This window comes from Ornithorhynchus anatinus, chromosome 8 (genome assembly GCF_004115215.2).
Source record: "Ornithorhynchus anatinus isolate Pmale09 chromosome 8, mOrnAna1.pri.v4, whole genome shotgun sequence".
In the NCBI taxonomy this organism is placed as follows: domain Eukaryota; kingdom Metazoa; phylum Chordata; class Mammalia; order Monotremata; family Ornithorhynchidae; genus Ornithorhynchus; species Ornithorhynchus anatinus.
The window spans coordinates 67,102,540-67,107,041 of record NC_041735.1 but is presented as its reverse complement, the minus strand read 5'-3'; positions in this window follow the sequence as shown (position 1 = coordinate 67,107,041).

Genomic DNA, 4,502 nt, shown 5'->3' with positions numbered 1-4,502 from the left:
AAACAGAGGTTACAGAAAAGTGAAGCCATCACCCGGCAGATAATAACAACGTTGGCATTCGTTAAGCGCTTACCGGGGGCCGAGCACTGTTCTAAGCCCCGGAGGAGACACAGGGTCATCGGGTGGTCCCCCCGTGGGGCTGACCCAGTTTCAATCCCCATCTTCCAGATGAGGGAACCGAGGCCCAGAGAAGCGAAGCGACTCGCCCGCGGTCCCGCAGCTGACAGGTGGCCGAGCCGGGCCTCGAACCCATGACGTCCGACTCCAAGCCCAGGTCCCCTCCACCGAGCCACGCCGCTTCTCGAGTGGCGGATCAGGGTCCGGAACCCAGGTCCTTCGGACGCCCCGGCCCGGGCCCTACCCGACAGGCCGCGTTGCTTCTCGGAGTAAATTTTCTCCGGAGTAATTCAGATCAATCGCTTACGGCCGCAGCGATGACGTCGGCATTCGCCGAGCGCCTACTATGTGCCGAGCGCCGTTCTAAGCGCCGGGGTGGACGCGGGGGAATCAGCGTCACGGTCTTCGCCCCCATTTCCCAGCTGAGGTCACCGAGGCACCGAGAAGCGAAGCGACTCGCCCGAAGTCCCACAGCTGACGAGGGGCCGAGCCGGGATTCGAACCCGTGACCTCCGACTCCAAAGCCCGGGCCCTTTCCACCGAGCCGCGCCGCAGCACAGGAAGCCTTTCCAGGGCGAACGGTTTCGAACAATTAGGCCTCCGCGGACCGGAAGAGGGATCGCGTTTGGCCTGGGAAATTGGGGGGGGGGGGGGGGGGGGGGACAGCGGGAGAACCATCCGCACGAGGTCTCCGTCAGTCGTTCGTCTGTCTCCTCTTCGCACCCGCCCCGGCGACGGGTGGTCTTGGTTTCCCAGGCCCAGGTTCGAGTTCAGCCGGGCCGGAGCTCACAGAGATGAGAGAATTCGAGAAGCGGCGTGGCCCGGGGGCCGCAGCCCGGGCCCGGCCTCCGGAGGGACCCGGGTTCTAATCCGGGCTCCGCCACCCGTCCGCCGTGTGACCCCGGCAAATCGCTTGGCTCCTCTGGCCCTCGGTTCCCTCATCCGTAAAATGGGGATCGAGACCGTGAGCCCCACGTGGGACCGGGACCGGGTCCGACCCGGCTCGCTCGGATCCACCCCGGCGCTCGGTACGAGGCCCGGCGCACGGGAGGCTCTTGACGGATATCGCGATGAGTATCGCTACCATCATAATTATCATTCGTATCATTCATCGCAGAGGAGCGGCGGGGCTCAGTGGAAGGAGCACGGGATCGGGAGTCCGAGGTCATGGGCTCGAATCGCGGCTCCGCCGCTCGTCAGCTGGGCGACCGTGGGCGCGTCACTGCACTTCTCTGGGCCTCGGTTCCCTCATCTGTAAAACGGGGATGAAGACCGGGAGCCTCACGCGGGACGACCTCATTACCCCGTACATCCCGGCGCTTAGAACGGTGCTCTGCACACGGTAAGCGAAGCAGCGTGGCTCAGTGGGAAGAGCGCGGGCTTGGGAGTCAGAGGTCATGGGTTCGAATCCCGGCTCCGCCACTTGTCAGCTGTGTGACCGTGGGCGAGTCACTTCACTTCTCCGGGCCTCAGTGACCTCATCTGTCAAATGGGGATGGAGACCGTGAGCCCCACGTGGGACGACCCGATTCCCCTGTGTCTACCCCAGCGCTCAGAACGGTGCTCGGCACCGAGCAAGCGCTTAACAGATACCAACATTATGATTATTATTATTCTTAAATACCAACATCGCCGTCGTAACGTCTCCCCTAATTCCGCTGTCCTCATCGCACGGTGGTCGGCACACGGTGAGCACTTCACGGATACCGTTATTACTATTATTATCATTACCCTCCCGAGTGCTCAGGCCAGCGCTCCGCGTAAGGCGAGCGCCCGGCGAATACCACGGACGGATGGCTACCCGACGCGAGGCGGAGGCAGGGGGAAAGGCACGGGCGAGGGAGAGGCTCCCGAGGGTGACCCTGGCCGTCCCGGACCCGAGCCCTTCTCTTCCAGAAAGAAAGTCCTGAGGTCAAGATCTGCGGCGGCCCTCGATCCCTCCGCCCCCTCCTACCTCGCCTCGCTCCTCTCATTCATTCATTCAACAGTATTCACTGAGCGCTCCCTGTGCGCGGAGCACCGTACCGGGCGTCTCCTACGCCAACGCCCCTCCGCTCCTCTAATGAGAAGCGGCGCGGCTCAGCGGAAAGAGCCCGGGCTTCGGAGTCAGAGTCCGTGGGTTCGAATCCCGGCTCGGCCGCCCGTCGGCCGGGTGACCTTGGGCGAGTCGCTTCGCTTCTCTGGGCCTCGGTGACCTCATCCGTAAAACGGGGATGAGGACCGGGAGCCCCGCGCGGGACGACCCGATTCCCCCGCGTCTCCCCCGGCGCTCAGAACGGTGCTCGGCACACAGTGAGCGCTTAACAGATACCAACGTCATCGTCATTATTATTATTACTCTCTGGGCCTCAGTTCCCTCCTCTGTCAAATGGGGATGAGGACTGTGAGCCTCACGGGGGACAACCCGATGACCCTGCATCTCCCGCAGCGCTTAGAACGGTGCTCTGCACGTGGTAAGCGCTTAGCGAATACCAACGTCATCACGGACGCCGACCTCCCCACCGTCGCCCCGTCCCGTCGATCTCGCCGCCGGCGACCTCTCGGCCGCGTCCTGCCTCCGCCCTCCCTCCTCGCATCCCACGGACAGTGGCTCTCCCCCCCCCCCCCCGCTCAAAACCGCACGGCCCGGTGACAGGAGCCCGGGCCCGGGAGTCGGAGGACGCGGGTTCTAATCCCGCCTCTTCCACGTGTCCGCTGCGTGACCTCGGGCGAGTCGCCTCGCTTTTCTGGGCCTCAGTTCCCCCGTCTGAAAAATGAGGACGAAGTGGGGGAGCCCCACGAGGGACAACCCGATGGGCTCGTATCCGCCCCGGGGCTACCAACAGACATAGTAGGCACATAGTGAGCGCTTAACGAATACCATCGTTAATTAATTAATTAATTAGACCCTGTTAAAGGCCCATCTCCTCCAAGAGGCCTTCCCTGACTAAGGCCTTCTCCTCTCTCTGACACCCTTCTGCGTCACCCGGATCTGCTCCCTTTAATGATAATAATAATGACGTTGGTATCTGTTAAGCGCTCACTGTGTGCCGAGCACCGTTCTGAGCGCCGGGGGAGACGCGGGGGAATCGGGTCGTCCCGCGCGGGGCTCACGGTCCTCATCGCCGTTTTACGGAGGAGGGAACCGAGGCCCAGAGAAGCGAAGCCACTCGCCCACGGTCACCCGGCCGACGGGTGGCAGAGCCGGGATTCGAACCCACGACCTCGGACTCCGAAGCCCGGGCTCTTTCCGTTCATCGCCCGTCTCGCCCCCCCCCCCCCCCCCCGGATTTTACCTCATCTGTAAAACGGGGATGAAGACGGTGAGCCCCACGTGGGACTCACAGCGCTTAGAACGGTGCTCTGCACGCAGCGAGCGCTTCATTCAGTCAGTCATTCATTCGATGGTATTTATTGAGCGCTTACCATGTGCAGAGCCCTGTACTAAGCGCTTGGAATGAACAAGTCACAAACGCCATCGTCATTATTAGCAGTAGCAGTGGCGGTAGAAAGCGCTCCATAAATACAACCGACCGACCGAGCCTAGATTGTGCCCTTCCTGCGGGCGGGAAACGGATCCGCCGTCTCCGTCGTACTGTCCTCCCCCCAGCGCTTAGTACGGCGCTCCGCACGTAGAGAAGCAGCGGGGCTCAGCGGAAAGAGCCCGGGCCCGGGAGTCGGAGGCCTGGGCTTCGAATCCCGGCTCCGCCGCCCGTCAGCCGGGGGGGGCCGCGGGCGAGCCGCTTCGCTTCCCCGGGCCTCGGTCACCCCGTCTGTCAAACGGGGACGAAGACCGGGGGCCTCCCGCGGGACAGCCCGAGTCCCCCGGGTCTACCCCGGCGCTCGGAACGGTGCTCCGCACCTGGTGAGCGCTTAACCAATACCGACGTCGTCATCGTGGAGCTCTCAATAAATCGATCCCACCGTCGGAGCGAGGCGCAGGCCTGCGGCGATTCGTTCTTTGCGTCGTTCCCACGGAGCGCCTACCGTGCGCGGAGCGCCGTACCAAGCGACCCTCCGGACCGTCTTGCGAAACGCCTCGGCGGCCTTCTCCTCCGGGAGCGGCGCTCTGCCTCCCGAACTCCGCTAGCCTGCTCACCCTTCGCCAAGAAGGATCAAACCCGTCTCCCTCCCTCACGGAAAACGGCCTCCTCCTCAAACGTCCGTAATCAAGGCCCGCTTTATAAAAAGCCCGGGCAGCTGGCAGCCGTCCGTCCCTCCTTGCCCGCCCCGAGTCCCCTCGGAATTAAAAAGAGAAACCTCCCCATTTCCGAGGTCACCGCCGCCTCGCGGGACTTAAAAGAAGGGTCCCGGAAGAGACGGGAGATCCGTTCTCCGGGTGACGGTCGGCCGGGATCCCGTCGGACCCGCGGGTCCTCCCTTCCCGCGGCCGGCGGTCGGACTCC